This window comes from Meleagris gallopavo, chromosome 15 (assembly GCF_905368555.1).
Source record: "Meleagris gallopavo chromosome 15, MGAL_WU_HG_1.1, whole genome shotgun sequence".
NCBI classification, from domain to species: domain Eukaryota; kingdom Metazoa; phylum Chordata; class Aves; order Galliformes; family Phasianidae; genus Meleagris; species Meleagris gallopavo.
Window position 1 is genome coordinate 13,617,988 of NC_139418.1, and position 16,951 is coordinate 13,634,938.

Consider the following 16,951-nt stretch of genomic DNA (forward strand, 5'->3'; position numbering starts at 1 on the left):
GCTCAGTTGAAAGAACTTAGTGTTATTTAATGAAATTTTGGGGTAATAATCTTAAAATATTTTTAAGAAATCCTTTGAGATAGTCAAAAACCTTATTCAGTGAGCATGGTGTGCGATTTGGGCTGGGCACAGAGTGGTTTGTCCTTCTCACATTGCTGGCTAAGCGTGATGCTGCTGTGAGTAAGCTGGGTAATGTTTACAGATCTGTTGGAGCAATCAAGCACTGGATAGTCGTCCTTTAATTGCCCGAGGCTTTTCTTGCTATGTGTGCTTGTTGAACAGAGTTTTGAAAATCATCTCTGGAAGCCAGTTATTTGTTTATGCTGCTGACACTGATCTGGAGAGGGATACGTCTGTGCTGTAGTCAGGAACGCAGCTTGAAGCACTTCTTGCTCTCCAGCAGTGCGTCTGTGACCACGTGCGGCTCAGCTCTCCTGATGCTGTGAGTGCCTTCAGCTGTGCTGGGTTCACCTGTGCCAAAGTGTTGCCGTGTCCTTGCTGGAGTGATTGAGGCACCTGCAGGGAACGAGGAGACCCTTCTGCACCTCCTGGCCAGCCAGTGTAGGAGGGTGCATAGCCCCAGGCTGTTAGCTTAGCCAGGAGTTCGGCACGATTTAAGAATGAGTCAGATATTTCAGAGAAACAAGGCAAGAGAGATGAGTGTGTGCTTTAAACAAACAAGGCTTTAAGGGGAGAGAGGGTCAAAAGCTTTTTGCTTAGTGTTTAGGTCCTCTCTGATGTAGAGGGCTGAGGAAATGATGCTGAAGGTGCTGCCCATGCCTGCTGCAAGGCGTGCAGTGCTTGTGAGCTCCTGCTGGCAGTGCCTGTCTGCTGGGAGAACCTATTCTCTCACTGCATGCGGTAATTAATGGGCTTAGGAAATTGATTCATAACCATAAGTTTAAATGTATGTGAAGGGTTTCTTAGCAAATTTTGTTTGTTTATTGTTCCACCTTTCCTCGCTCAAGGATGTTTTCTGCTTGAGCATACTGCTCACATGCTCTAGGGTGCTTCTTTCCAACAGCATCATGTTGGTGATGTTAGAAAGGGTTTGTCTCAACTAACTCACACGCAGGTGGGAAAGTCTGGGTTTCTTCAGTGATGCAGACATCCAGCAGGTGCACAGCAGAGGCCTTTCTTCTGCTCGTTGAATGTTTACTTGGGTCCTAAATATAACTGGGCAATTTGTTTTGGAGCTGGGGAGCACTTTTCTCTTTTACTCTCTATAAATCCAGAGAATTTGAGCATATGATTAACATTAACCATGCGAATATTCTCTCTGGACTCATTTTTTTGGATCAAAGGCAGTGCTCAGTATGTTGAGAGGATGAAGCCCACAACCACTAAATACAGGGAACTGATCTGCTGCTGTGCTTGTCTGAAAGCATATATGACGTGAGTGCTTGGGTTTATGTCTGTCTGCCTGCCCAAAATCCTTCTGCCAACTGCTGTCTTGATGTTCCTTATCTACAAAGTGCTTGCAAGCATTAGGAAGCCTTTGTGATGCTGCTGGGATGTGTTGTTATTCCCATTTCTCAGACAGATGCTGAGAGAACTTGGTGATGTGCTGAGGCTGCTGTGTGTCACTCGGAGCTGGGCATGGAGTCTGCAGCTTTGCATACCCGCCCTGTAGGACAGGGGAAGCAGCAGAGCTCTATGGCAGCACTTGGTTGAACACTGCCAGCTTTTATGCTGTAAGCACGCTCCCCACATTTCCATCCCACAGCCTCTGAAGTTAACACAAGGGTTTGTCATATCTACTGGATCAGATTCCAATCCAAAATACAGTCCGTATGCGGGAGCTTGCGATGCCCTGTCGGGGAAAAGAAAGTCAAATTTTTCTTTTATCTGCTCTGGCTCTGTCTTGCTGTAAGGAGAGCTGCAGACTGGAGGCTACTTTAACCTGAATGGCCACATCTTAGACTGGGGGGATTTTTTCAATCTTCTCTCCTGCAGATGCAGTGATGGTTGAGTTCTTGCTGATTTAAAAAAAATATTCAGAATACCTCTATGGAGTGGAGAGCCTGAGTCTAACATGTAAATATAGACACACTAGGTGTGTATGCCTATGAGCTGGCAAATGAATCCGTTTCCAAATCTCAAGTTTGCTTAGTGTCGCTTCTGGCTTTTTCTTTTTCTCCACGGTGTTGTTTTGCTTTGTTTCCTGAAGTTCAAAGAATTCCTCAGAAGCAAATGGGTGAATGTCAGCTGTGGAGGGCTGTGCTTTGTGCTGATGCTGCGTGGCGGTGCAGAGATGAGGGGCTGGGCGCAGCCTCTGTGCTGCTCTGCCCTTGGTCAACAGATCCCTCCTGTGATGGGGAATGTCAGCGTCCTGGGGAGCTGTGGTGGCTGGGCAGGCTCACACTGCATTCAATAACCACGATGAAGGCAATGCTCTCTGTTTTGAAGCTTTCCTTTGGGAAACGTGATTCATGAAAATACAATATTTTGTGACTGGATTGACTAGAAGTGTCATATAAGCCACGTGACACATCTGAAACAATTCTTCAATCTCCTGCAGGACAGACATCTTGTATACCTGTGCATACGCAGAGGTGGGAAAGAGAGACGAGCACTGATGGGGAGTTTACTGCTGCTCCGTGCTTTGTGAGAGACCAACAGTCATCCTGAGCTTTCCTGCGTCTGGTAATGGCATCTTTCCCTTTATCCTTCATAGGGAACCTGTGTTCTTCTCAACTAACGCTATGGAATAATAAATGACCCAATCAGCCTTCATCACCACTCGTTAGATCGGAAACTTCATTAGTTAATAGCAGACCTATTCTTCCTTTCTGTCCCTACTACCACTAAGCTCATGGCATTTACGGGCAGACTTGTTAGTCATTAATATTCTTTGTATTCTTCATCTTTGGCTTCAGAAAAGAGAGCCTTTCATCTTTTCCCTTGCTTTGTTTTTCAGAAGGAGCCAATTTTGACTGGAGGAAAAAAGAAACCAGAAAACATTTCTCTGTAGCTTTCTTAGAAGCTTCCAAGCAGTCTCCCCTGCTGACTTTGTACTTTCACAGTAGACAAACATTGACTTTGTTTCCTCAGTTTGACACAAAATATAGCTGATTTTTTTTTTTTTTCTTCTTGGTTTAGCTTTTTGGTTATGTCTCAGCAGCTTGGCAGGACAGTGTTAATTAGGAGCTATGGTGTATTTCCCTGGCATTCTTAGTCTTTCCACAATGTTTCCACTAGGCTTATAGTCCATACAGCCCAGTTGGTGTAAAGAGAACATAGGCATGCATCTGAACTTAGAGGTACTCCCCTGATTTGGAGCCTAAATGATTATTGTGATTGCTCTGTGGGTTCTTGTTTGGTTTCATTAAAAAAAATTAAAAATGCTGATGAGGTGAAATGTGTGTGGACAAGTCCAATAATAAAGTGTGTTCCTCAGGTAGGGAGTGCTTTCTCTTCATCACTATGTGCTCTCCAGTTATAAGGGGTCAAACCTGGAGCCTTTGCTAATCTGCAGAGCTGGCAAAAAGGAAGCGACAGAGGCACAGCAGTTAATTTCTGATCACGTGGAGTCTTGCAGCCCAGTTCTGACATGTAGGACCAAAAGGAAAAAACTTCTGGCCTGGGTTGTGTTTGTTTTTGGTATAAAAATCACTTGAGGTTTGCTACATGCTTTTTTTGGCTGTGCCAGCAGTTCATATCCATTCTGCTCAGGTTTCCCCACTCCTACTTCTGATGCAGAGCATGTGAGTGCGATCATTAAGTGTGATTATCACATTTTTTGACCTATTTAAAAGTCTCTGGCTGTGAAATTCCAAAGATTCTAATTTAAGCTATATATATAAAAAAAAAAGATTAACGTGCCATCATTTACACATTTCATGGCTCATTTCCTGATTACAGCAACTTTGAATATGTACGTACAGTCTGTTCCAATGCATGTGTATAAACATCATACAGCATGTAGGGTCTGGTCATTGAGGCTTGGACCTCGCGTTCCAGAGAATTTATTGTCTACAAATCAGAGCAGATAGAAGAGAAATTCACAAGTGCAGAAAGCTGCAACTTTCCATGCTGGTGCAGGCAAAAGGCAAGTTGCTCTGTGGGTCTGCGCTCAGCAAGTCTGGGAAGAGCAAGGAGAACTATAGAGGTCTTCTGATATTTCCCATCGCTTCATTCAACTCCATCATCTTATTCAGACGGAAACTCTGCCGATCTTTATCTGCATGCAGAGAAGAGTTTGAGGTAGCAGCTACGTGGGTCACTTGTGATTTTGCTGTTAGGGTGACACAGTATGAAATAATTCATCAAGGTCAGGGGTGCAGCTGCAAACAGTGGATCCAGCAGAACTCATTGGGTTTGGAAGTATGAAGCCTTAAAATGGGTTGGTTGGGTGCCTTTTACTTGGGTAATATTTTCCTATTTTCCATCCAACCATTTAACAGCAGGAGCTGCCACAAGTCCACAAGTGGTTTTGATTTTTGGAGATGTTTGGGCATTTCTGACGTGACCCTCCCCCTCCACACTGTTACCTGGGTCACAGACACAGTAGGGTTGTGTGTGTTTTTTTTCTCAAAGGTCAAGAATAAGCTACAATACCTATTAGCAGAAAAAAAGCACAGTGAAAGATGGATGAAGTAGTTAATTTCTCTTACTGACACTTTTGGGTCATGGCACGTGACCACAAAGACCTGATCTGACAGAATGAAGTAGTTTTATGCTGGAATGTTTTTAGTGATTGCTTCAATTTTGTGTGGGGCTTTTGTGTGTGTTTTGTTTTGGAACTCAGTTTGTCCCCTCAATAATGCTTGCTGCATCAGAAGTGCCCAATGCAACCAAGACAGGAAGCCAGCAAGATTTGGAAGATCACAGCTTAGAATGCTCTTTATTTTCCCCTCTTCAAAATACATCATTATGATAGTGTTAAGTGCTAAACCTGTGGTCTTGCAGATACTTCTGAAGAACTTGGGGCATGTGAGCAGTTCTTCAGAAGTCAGGGGCAGTCTCTGAGCCTGGGTATTTGCAAATTAAGGACGAGGGCTGCTGGCTATTTAAGGAAAAGACTTCTCTTACCATCCTGTGTTGTACCTGGCTCTTTGGTCCTATGTGAGCTGTCAGATATGAATGTCTATCTCTGTGAGGTGAGCAGACTTTGTATGAATTTAGGATGGGTGCTGAAAGCAAGATCTGGAGTAGAGGAGTAGAGCAAGGTGGGATGTGAGCCTGGGGAGAGCTTTCTGATCCTTACTGCCTCCATGAAGGCTGCCAGCAGCACAAGCCTCCTGTGCATGTCAGGGATGGGATTTGTGCTTTCATTCAGTGCATATGTTATATGTGTAACAACCATCTAAAATGCTATTTTCAACTTCTTTAAAACACCCTTGATAAAACTTTATAAAGGCAGAGTAGCTGCAGTCTGTTACCAAGCCAAGGTGGCTTGGCTCCTTTGGATCCTTCTGTTTGTCTCCAATGAGAAGCTGCTCAGGAGGTGAGGAGCCCTGGTAGCACATATCATTACATAGTGTACACAGTTGGAAGAGCGTCAGCTTGTCATTTGCAGTCTTATTTCTTAACGTGGTGTAGTAAATAATAAATGTACACAAACTCCTATGGAGCATTTCATTCATAAGCTGCCAGGCTATGGTATGTGTTTTGAAATGCTGTTTTGGGATTTATGTTTTCCGGGGTAATTTCATTAACTGATGCTAAATGTTTCTGAAATCCATACAGATCAGATGAGGAGCAGCTATTAGTGATCCTGCTAATAAAAAGCATTTGTTTGGTTTTTTTTTTGTCATTTTGTGGAAGACCTTTTGTGCAAAACCCCTTTTATTCTTTATTGCATAGCGATTAGCTGTTATTAATTCATGTCAGGAAGATCATTATTGACAAACTGGTGTGCTGAGTGGCTTGGAAGCAGATGCCACCACATCATATAGGCTAACAAATATTCGAGGAGAATGTGCAAGAGGTCCATATGAACAGGGACGGTTACAGTAAAGCCCTTCTCTTGGCCTTACTTGTGCCTTTCTCTTTGGGCTACAGCAGTGTTAACAGCTGTGCAGTTTGTGTGTTAGAGCAAGTATCTTGCAAAGGGGAACCACAAATGACAGCAGTATTATGATTAAAGGGCAGTCAGTACCGATGGTGAGCCCAGCATAAAATACAAATCTGGCTGCGGTTAGGAGAGAATGTGCCCAACTAATAAGCAGCTTAACTTGGTGTATTATTGTGAAATAGAAAGAAGCATGAAATATGTGATGTGAATAGTAGGCTGGCTTTCCTTGTCACTTCATATTTATGTTCCTGGAGCTCTCCTGGCTTCACCAGGGTTACTGCTCAATGACACCCGGCTGAGTGAGATCTGGAGTTCTACTACTCAACACTTTTTTTTTTTTTAATAGCACAGCAGTATAGCTGGCATTCTCTGTTACCAATCTTAGATTTGGAAATTTCTTAACAGACAAAATGCAGTCAGTAAGAACTAGTTGGTCCACAAAATGTTTTTGTTTTTTTTTTTTTTTTTCCTGATCAGATGCTAACGCTGCCACTTGATGCAGCTCTGCTAAAGTGACCTAATCCTCTTTTGGTGATGGGAGATGGATTGGACCATTAAAGTCCGCTTTCAGCCAGATATATTAGCAAATATTAAGACTTGATCCACAGCTCTTTGCTGTCAATAGATGAGCAATTGCTGTCTACCCAACATAAGATCTGGTAGAGGTTTGAGCTTTTAAGAGACTGAGAGTGCTTGTCAGTTAAATTGAGATAAACCCAGAGTCTTGTTCTCATCCATTGGAATTGTTCAAAGTTTGTTCTTCATGGAAAACAGACTCTGGCCTTCTGTGTTTGGCAGGATGAAACGAGCTTTTCCACATCAGCATTGATTGCCTGACAAATGTTTGTATTTGATAGATAGATTTGCACAACCACTGAACAAATACTACTGAACTACTTTAAGTCACTTCCTTGTGGTTTCTGTTACAGGTAGACAGGTTTTCCTCCTGTGCATGGAGTTATTATAAGGTTGTCGTCTTTCCTCCCCACCTGGCATGCTTGTTTTTGAGCCAATCCCGGGATCTCGGAGGTATGCTGCAAAGAGAAAAGCCCATTGTATAAGGCTGTGTGTCTTATGGCTCTTTCTGTAAGCAGCACGAGGAATCTGAGGTTCCGTCTTAAACACCTTCTGTTTTGATGTTTTGACAAGGACCATTTAAAGCTCTTATGGCAAGTGATTTTTATGAGCATGTGTGGAGTGGAATGTGTAGTGCTTGAAATGGTGGGGACTGGGAAGACGCATGACAACTGCTTTGTGTAAGATGATCGGTGTTTGGAGGAACAAATGGTGCATTGAGATGACAAATGGAGCAGCGGAGGTGCAGCTGGGCTGGCCGGGCTGCTGCCGTGGAAGCGCTGCTGAGCAGTTTCATGGCAGTTTCTGCTGTGCTAAGAATAATAAAAATGCATTTGCTCTCAGTGTATGAAAGGATTTTGAATGCTGGTCGGTATAAACTGTTTCCTGTTAGATCTGAGTTTTGTTGTAAATTAATGCTGTAATTCCAATTGATTTAATTAAACCAGGTTCCAGGTCCCTGATTTGCAGACTTCTCAAGTAGTAATTTTATAATTGCAAGATTTTTAGGCAAATAAATGGCCTCTCTTTTCTTGCCTGCTGGGTGGGGTGTCTGGTGATAATTAGTACATTTATCAAGGCGTCCTCCCCTGCTAGAGACGGGCTGTTATCCACTTTTGATGGCCGGAAACAGTGGGGCAGTGAGATTATGGGACTTGTCTAAGGGTGATGTAGCAGAGAACGAGAGTGTAGTGCTGGCTCCCTGGAGCCATCCTGCTCCCCTGAGTCTTGCATCACTCTTCCTTTGGGCTGTCTTGTGCCTTTGCTGTCCCTCGGGAGGGTGGACAAACACCACACACGCCTGGCACTGTGCCCTGCACCAGGCTCCCAAAGGCAGCCAGGGGGAGGGGTGTGCTGCCCTGTCCCATCAGTAACTTGGTCTGCTCCCCATGACTGAGGTTACTGTGGAAAGTTGTCTTTACTGGAGAGCCTCCTCTGTAGCTTGAAGATGGATTGTGATCTTCCATTGGAAAAGAATGAGAGACTCAGCAAATGCGGGTGTGCAAATGGTCTTCCAGCATCTGAGTGACGATGGGAGCTTGGTGTTTGTTCTTCTCCATCTGCAGTTCGCAGACATCCAGAGGGACCTGAGGAACTTGCACTGGTGTCACTGGGAAAAGTGCACCTGGTCTGAAGCAGGAGGAGCCAGCAGCCTCCCACAGGGGTGGGGAGGGGAGCTGAACAGCTGCAGGGAAAGTAGTGAATACTGCGGTTTCAGTAAGAAAGCCTTGTTCTTACACTGCCTCCAGGGGATAAGGTGTTTGGGAGAGCATCGCTTGGGCCTTTCATTTGGTTTTGGCCAGAGTCCACAAAGTGATCTGGAGCAGAGAAGGGAAATGGGTTTCTCTACTTTCTTTCCCAGTTACTTCAGATAATTCCTAGTCTAAAATATTGAAAAGTTGTTTTTTTTTTTTTCTGGCCGAGCAGAAGAGGGCTGGTTTCAGTATTAGTGATAGAAGAGATGTTTTTGCGAGGATGTGAGCTAATGTGAAATATCTGAATAAATGCTAACGGGAGTTTTTTCTAAAATACTATTTTTAAAAAAGGTAAAATACCAGAAAACATGTAAGAAAAGAAGGGGGAAAAAAAAAAAACCTGATGAAGAGTTGCCTTAGTCTGGCCTTGAATGGGTATTATTGCTGTCAGTGAGCAATGTGCAGGCATGAAGAATTGGGGTTTTGTTATCTCACCTGCTTGGGCTGGGGATCTTGCAGTGATCTCCTGCTATTGGCTGGGGAACGGGTGCTGGTTTCTTGGCTTTCCTCCTCATGAGATATTGCACACTGGTATCGCACTGCTCTGCGTAGGTTTGGGTTCTTTCACTTGAGTTTGAACATGTTGGCCTCCCTCAGTAGTTAGAGAAGGAATTAATGCTGCATTCTACCTAATTGTTCATCAACAGCTAACATCACGACAAAGCCACTCTACGTCAATTAGCTACACACCAATTAAGAACATTTAATTGGACAGACATCTGAAATGTTACTGCTTCCTCAGCCTGGGAGTGCTTTAGCAGATCAGCATGTGCAGCTAACCTTGCTTAGTCTCAGCCCTGCATTAATAAGCAAAATCACTCACTTCCTCACTTAGAAATATTTGACCTTTAGCCACAAAAGTATATTAAGGAGATGACTTAGATCATGGCAGGTTGTGTTTAAAGGCTCACTTAGTCAATATATAGATCTTATTTATATGCATCTTTAGCTCGTTCGTATTACTGCTAATTATTGTGTGAAGTAAATAGTTTAGCAAGACTAGCTTGAAAGATGAATGACAGTAAAATCTTTGGAAGAAGAGAAGTTTGCTTGTTGTTATTCTGACAAGACCAGAGAAATCTGTACTTCTGGGTTAACTTCTAAACCTACCTCAATTGGTATTTTTTCCTAAAAACGAAGATGCTGTCAGCACAAGTCACCGTTTCACCAAAAGGGTCATTTACCTCTCATAGAAAATAATAAAGAGCTGCATAAATATTCTTCATAAGTTGCTTCTGGATTGTATTAGTGAAATATGTCAGTGTTTGTGGTGTGTGCAGCCCCATGTTTTATGACATCACTTGAAAAATGCAAGACATTCATATGAGTTATTTGGAGCAAGGTGACGAGGCTGACATACTGGGTATGAAAGAGCATTTCCAGGCATACAGAGAAGAGAGGAAGCACGAGTCACCAAGAATTGCCAGTGCTAGGAGAAAGCAGACGTCAGCCATGGTTGTGTTAGGAAGATGTCTGCAGAGTACTGCAGTTTGTTGGGTTTGTTTTCCAGCATGACCTGTGCCTCTGGTGGGACTGTTTGCTCACAGGGACCAAGAGATGGTTATGAAAATCTCTTGTGCGATGACTTCTAGAGGCTTGGCAGTGGGATTTTTTTGATTGCTATGTGGTACTGGGGCTCTACTATAACTGTCTCCCATCTGTGGCTTGCCTGAGCTCCATGGGCATCTGTGTGTTACCAAGACGTCACGCTGAGCTGAGCACTAGGAAGGTAGACAGAGACACATCTAAGAAAGGCTGTCTTTGACCTCTTGAGAAATCTAGACTCCCACCTGACGATGCTTGCTAGTGAATCTCTTTGCATTCGATGCCTTGCACACCAGAATGCAACTCCCAGAAGAGTGAAAGAATCAGTGAGCAAGCTGGGCTTGAGTTTGGGTTATGAGAAGCAGCGTGCCTTGGGCAGCTGAGGAGGTACCCCAGCATCCCTGTCACCTGAAGCAATTGTGCTGTGCCTTTTCTATCTGTTGTAACAATGGGGACAGTGGAGAGTAAAGAGCAAGGAAGGAGTGGTTCCTGCCTGCATCTCTGTATGATTACATCAAATCCCTGTGCCTTTGCCATATTATCTCCTTAAAATCTGTGCGCCTGATGCTTTCGCTTTAGCACAGTTGAATGCATTACCATCCTGAGTCGCAAAAGAAAAAGCAGGCGCTCGCCAGCCTGCTGTGGAGCTACCTGGGAGGATCCAGAGCCAATCTCCCAAGGGACAACTGCTGGTTTCAGTCCTCTCCTTTCATGCAGCTCATTTGAAAAAGAGCAAACTATTGTGCAAAGGAGTTGCTGTATGTGAATTTGAGATACGACCTTTTGTCTTTCCAGCATTTTCTGTCTGCATCACTCCAAAAAGCGGTTGCAGTTTCCCAGCTTTGGACTCTGCCTCTGAAAACGCCCCAGCTGAGGGCTGGGAGTATTGATGCAGTGCGTGGTGTCTTTAGGTACAGCGCTCACAAAACAGCGGGTGACGGGATTGACAGAACCCACAGGCGGATGATTTGTACTGCAGACAGCAGCACAAAGTGGGGGCTCTTTTGGTTAATGAATATTGAACTTCTCCCGTCTAGCAGCAAGTTGTATCCTGCTCTGCAAATGTGCCTCGTTGTGAGAGGCTGGGCTGCAGACGTGTTGCTTGTGAATCCATTAATTCCTGTCTGGTGGACCAGCGCTCTCCCAACAGGGCTCTGCTGGTCACCTAGCGGTTGGTATCGTGCAATGCGATTATTTCTTTTAGTTTCACAGTCTTATTTGTTTTTCTCTTGAAAGCTAAGAGTCTTTGCTAGATGCTGGATGCTTTTTTGTAGCTGCCCGCATGGCATTTTGTACACAACAATATTCTGCTTTGGAAAGAATTGATGTCATAAATTTGTGCACACAGCAGTCCTTAAATTCAGTTCTATTTGTGGCATGGCTTCCAAAGGGCACATATGTCTCAGAAACATTGTGACTATTGCATGAAATGGTAATTTTAGTGCATGGAAGATCAGCTTCTGATTTATTTTTATTAGTGCAGATGAAAATTACTATGATATTTCAAGCAGAGCGTAAAATAAATATCTCTAATCTCATTCCATAAGGAATGTTAACTTCCAATTTTATATTCCTTTCCTTTCCCAAGCCACTGTAAAATGCTTGGTATGTGACTTGAGTGTCTATTCTCTCGTGTTTTTGTAGGAAGGTTTCTGTCTTTTCATTCTCATATAGGAAATTTATTTTCATTTCTGTAGTGGTTTATGTATGCAACGTGAAATTTCCAGTTCCTTTGATCATGGAAAAAGTCTCATTTTTGACCGGAGCACAGAAATGCGCGTTTATCCCAATGAACAAGGGCGTGTTAGGAAATGCTGGACACTGCAGGTGATTTCAATTAGAAGAATGCTAAAAGTGAGAAAGCAAAGATTTGCTGCTAGCAAAAATAGGGGAGCAGCCAGGGCTTATACAAAGGACTGCTTCTCATCTTCCTTATATCACCCACAAGTGATGGCCAGCATGGTCCTGATCACCATCCAGGTAGCCTCCCAGAAGGCTGACTATAAACTGAGGTGTGGGAATCATCTGGGGCTCTAGCCTCTGCTTTGGTTCCCTGGTTATTTTGGTGTGAGCTGAGGGGAGGATAAGCCCTTTGCAGGCTTTGGGCTGTTGTCTTGTCTGCAGTGGTTTAATCTGCTGCCCTTGTCGATGCTGTGGGGTGGCTGACAGCACGAAGCCTGGCCTTGCACTTGGAAGCAAGTGGTGCTTCCATCTGCTGCCATCTCAGGGGTGGCATGCTGTGGGAGATCAGAGTAAGGTGTATCCCAGCTGCTACAACGTGCTTATCTGCTCTCCTGGGCCTGTTCCATTTTCCTTAGTGTGCCAAATCTGTGTTACCTGATAGTGCTTGTATTGCTGATCAGACCACTGAAGATACAGAGATGATTCTCAGGGTGTGGCTCAAGGGCGCTGCTCTGAACCAACAAAACAAGTGCGGATAAGAGGATAAGTTGTATACAAGTCACAGTGTTTCCATCCCTAGGTTAACAAAAAGCACAGGGCTCTGTATCTGCATCTGGGGAGATTAACACGTGGTTCTGTGATGTAGTCCTGTCTGACTGTTGTGTAAAGAGAAAAGCTTCTAAGAAGGTTGGACGAAGTGATGTTTCAGTAGGGTTAATTGGTAACCTAACAGCATTGTGGGGAAAATAATAAAAGGTTTTGGAAAGAATCTTAAAGGATTCAAGTATCTCTTAGAATATTAATGGAGATGCACGCACGGGTATCTGCTTGCATGTGTGTAATTGTCAAGGCAAAGCCTTTAAATTGGAAATCATTGGTACAGTAGCAAAGTTAAGGCTTAGAATGGATTTAGTTCAAACAGCCATAGGGAAAAGTCAGAGTATTAAAGCACTGAAAAGATGTCCTGCAAGGCATTCACTTCTGTATCAATATATTGATTATTCTGAAGATGGAGTAGGCACATACTTGGGCCTTCTGATAGGAGGAGACAATTTGGAGGAATAGGGAAAAGAACTGTTCAGAAAGAAATCAATATTAATGCTTCTACTGAAGATTTTAAGAGAGCTCCTGTGAATTTTTCTCTGTCTTCCAGTAGGGTGGGGACCAAGCGTAGCCTAAAGGTGAGGAGACCTCACCTGTGGTCACCGCAGGTATAAGAAAAGCAAAGTCATGATTTGAAAATATTTATAATGGTAGGGAATTAACACTGCTAAAATGACACTTCTGCTGTGAATAATTTACCATAATGAAAGTTAAGAGTCTGGCGTCCTGGTGAGTTGACATTGGCTGTTCATGGTGAGAGAGCACAGAGATGTTCCTGAGGAGGTAAGGTTGTTGCTTATTATTCCAGGGCATAACTTGAATGGTATTTCTGTGTTGGTAGCACATAGTCTGCCAAGGGGTATTGGTTGCTGGCCTAAGGAATGTGTGAGGACAGTGTCAGTCCAAAGGCCTTTCCCACCTGGGAGCCCACCAGGTGGACTGCCCAGTGAGCATTGCTCCCTCTGCCTGCAACCTCTGCTAGTGTAAAGGGTTTGGCTAATCTTACTGCTTGTCTTCTCTGTCAGTGTTCTTAGTGGCGTCTATGCCGTGTCCCTGAGGGTTAAGGGTGTCAGGCATTGGGGACCGCAAGGAAAACTGCTGTTAGTGTTGGAGGGGGAGCCAGTACATGTTTGTGCTCCCCACTGCCGTATTGTCCACATTCATGTGATGATAATGCCCAAATCAATGGACATCCTTGCAGTGCTGAGGATGCTTGTCCCTTCTTGCCTGTACCCTGCAGCGCAGCACTGTGCCCAAATGCTTAAGCTAACTCCAGACAGCACATACTGGAGTGCGCTGTGGTCCTGAGGAGCTGAGTTGGATAGAGAGTGCTGTCTGCATGGTCTGGTGCAGAGAACAGAGCCAGTCCATGCCTCTGTGTTGCAGAGCATGCATGTGCCATGAGGCTCCTATGTTCGCAGGAGGCAGCTCATCCCTGTCTCTTGAGATTTTGTGTAAACCTACAGGTGCAACTACAGTGTTTTCTTTGGCTGCTTGGGCTTCATCTTTGACTGTATGGATTCCTCTAGGAGAAGTCATTGTATTTAAGGATTGCTTGGTCTCTGCTTGCAAGTACACTGCTTGTATTCTGGGATGAAAGTATTCTTGGAATACTTATTTTAGTGCAGACTCTCCAGTGGGCAGTCTTTTATTCCAGAATAATGGGCTGTTCTCCAATTTAACATAATGTACTTTGTAAGGGTAAGTCTGTAGTTAGTAGTGCAGGAAATACACTCATTTACCAAATCTCATTAGTTAAATAGAAACTGTCTTCTCTCTTGCAGGGCTTAAAACATCATCCATCATGAAAAGTAGCTCCTTAGTTTTAGGATTGATCTTTGATTTTATGAGCGATTCATTCTGGATATTAGAAGTGTTTGTTTTTTTTTTTTTCCTGCTACTTCTTTTTATAGAGAAAGGAACCTTAGCTTTAGGAATTATGGCTAAAGATGCTAAGAATTGTCTGGCAACTCAGTGCTTGCTGCCAGGAAGCTGTTACTGTGCTCAGGACAGTGTGCCTCTTCCATTTGATATAATATTCTACGTGATGAAAAAATAAAGTAGTTTTTTTTTCCTTCCATGTGTAGCTCCCCCATTTCTGGCTGCGTGAGATTAATCTTCTGGCTGCCAATCTACAGAGCTTTTGCCCAAGCCAGAGACACTTAGCAATGCCTGCATTGCACCGGCTGTATCAGACAAAACCTATCACCTTTGCTCGGCGGGCTTTATCGATATAACCGTGCAGATGCTTTTCCTCTGCTGCTTCGTCTTTGCTCCTAGCCTCGCTTCACTTTGTCATTTCCAGATCACTTCCCTTGCCTTTGTCAGCATGTTTAGCATTGCTTCACGTACACACTGCCCTCCAGAGCACCGTCATGCATATTAAACACATGTCTGGGACCATGGCATGAAGTGGCCCATCCACTCGGGAGCGTGATGAAGCCACTGAGAAGAACAGATGAGCTTGCAGACCTCTGGGAGGTTGGCTCTCTGCAGCCCCACAAGCACGTCCTGCTGAAGCCAGGCTGCTTGTGTGGCCCTCGTGCAGGTGGGCACACCGCTTCTGCCATCCCACGCTGCTCTGACTTGTCTTTGGTACTGTCTGAGCCAGCTTAGTTTTGTAATGTAATTATTCACGTTGAGCATAATCAATGAGCCACAGAGCAATCAACTGGTGACTCCAATCAGCGGAATTACTCGGGTGGATCAGAGCAAGTTCCTTTTTCTGAAAATGATGTTGTCATTCACACAGAAGTGAGTTCTTTATGCAGCATGTGCTGTGACTCTTGGTACCTGCCACATAAGTCTTGTCATACTAGGAAGATGTAGATCACGAAGGCCTTTAAGTGCAGAAGTGCCATGGTAATAACCATATGCAGAAAATACTATAGCTTTCCCTCGCTGCTGGAGTTACTAGTGGGAAGAATGTGAGTGTTGCAGTTAGTTTTAGCTGGGTGTCTGTAGGACCATGTGGACGCAGCTCAGGCCATCCCAGAAAGATGGAAGTTCATGCAGTTGTCCAGCAGTGAGTAGCTGAGGCTGATAACTGCCAGCCCACACGGTACCACCAGTGTAAATGGGCCATGTACCTTCGGCACCTATGACCCCTGCACCCTGGGTAGGTGCGTCTTTCTGCCTCTTTCATGTGTGTCCTTTCTTCCAAATCACAGAAATAGTGTTTCAGGGAGGGAGGAGGGGTTTGGTATGAAAAACTGCACTCCTTGCTTGGCAGGACTTGGGCCAAGCTTACAGCTGTATGGAGCGGAGGCCAAATGTGTACCCTCCCTTTGCATTTGCCTCGGCACAGCTGTGAGAGTATAACACAGATTGCCAGCCACGTGCTGTGATTTTTTTTTTTTTCCTCGTCTCTGCATGTACTGGTTATGTATTACTCTGCAAACCTGCCTCTGTCTGTTGGCTAGTCCCAAAAAGCCATGCATTTGTTTTCTCCCCCACATGTGCTGGACGCCACTTGTTCACCAAGAGTGGGGTTTGAAGATTTTACCCTAACTGGGAACAGATGCCAAAATGGATGGTCTCTCTCCTCTTTTACAGTTGTGCATCTCCTCCCTTGCCTCAGGTTTGCAGGTTGTGTGGCCAACAGCAGCTGACTCATCGGGCTCGTTTTGTGAGTCATTCAATTTTGATAAGGGGCAAAGGAATCCTTGGAGGGTTCCTTCCCCCTCTTGGTGTGTTAATTTTCTGCTAGCTCAGCAGACAGAGCAGACTTGTCTTGCTTGTCTGCCAGTTGCTTCCTTGCAACAGGCAGTGTGGGAGAGTGGAATGGCTCCTTCGTGTTGTGCATGGTCACACCAGATTATGTTTAACATCAAACTGCTGTCTTACCTACTTATTGCTTACCTTGGATGCATCTGCAAATGGAAACTGCTGAGCTTTTACATGGCTGGTGTCGAGTTCTGAGTTTTAAAATAAAGCCACAAATAACTATTTGGCTTTAAAAAGCTAAAATGTTGTGTGCGTGAACTCGTTAATTTATTGTCAGACTCATGTTGATTGGGGTAAACAACAATCTGATGATGACATCTAAACACTTCCACGTTTGTGGGGAGCTCTGTTCCCAAGTCTGAGATTGTGTCCACATGGTGGTGGTGATGTTTCCCAAAATGCCTGATTCTCAAGGGGATGACTCCCTGCCTGTCCTTGAGCACTGAGCTCAAATCCCAGAATTCCACTCCTGTCCTTGGGCATCATGTCCTGGGCTGTCTTGCAGGACTAAGGGAAGCCAAGGTTGAAGGTATTTTGAATTGCCAAAGCCTTTTGCATTTTGTGTATTTGAAATCCAGCTAAGGAGGAGAATTTATTCTACTCCATTTTACTGTTATCTTAAGAGTTTTGTGTTTTGAGTTGCTTTGTTTTTTAATCCTCATAATAGCTGCTAAGGCACTATAGAAAACCTAAACTAGGACTCTTGCTGTCCAGGAAAAAACAAGGATATTTGAAAACTGTTCAGTTGGGCCCAGTTCTTCAACTCAATTCTAATCCCTGATTTGAAGCCCAAAATACACAGGAGAAAGCCAAGGTGCACAAGCAA

The 16,951-nt window shown here is 44.2% G+C and overlaps 1 protein-coding gene across 9 annotated transcripts in view; it reads left to right on the forward strand.

Moving 5' to 3' along the window:
- The window catches only part of RASGEF1C (RasGEF domain family member 1C), a 79,767-nt gene that overhangs the window by 10,775 nt on the left and 52,041 nt on the right, over window positions 1-16,951 (forward strand). For 2 of the 9 annotated variants that reach the window (XM_085236389.1, XM_085236390.1), the window contains one exon: window positions 2,522-2,646. The exons of the other annotated variants lie outside the window; for them this stretch is intronic. The gene's annotated coding sequence lies outside the window, so the exon portion shown is untranslated. The remainder of the gene's footprint in view (window positions 1-2,521; window positions 2,647-16,951) is intronic. 9 annotated transcript variants of the gene reach the window in all.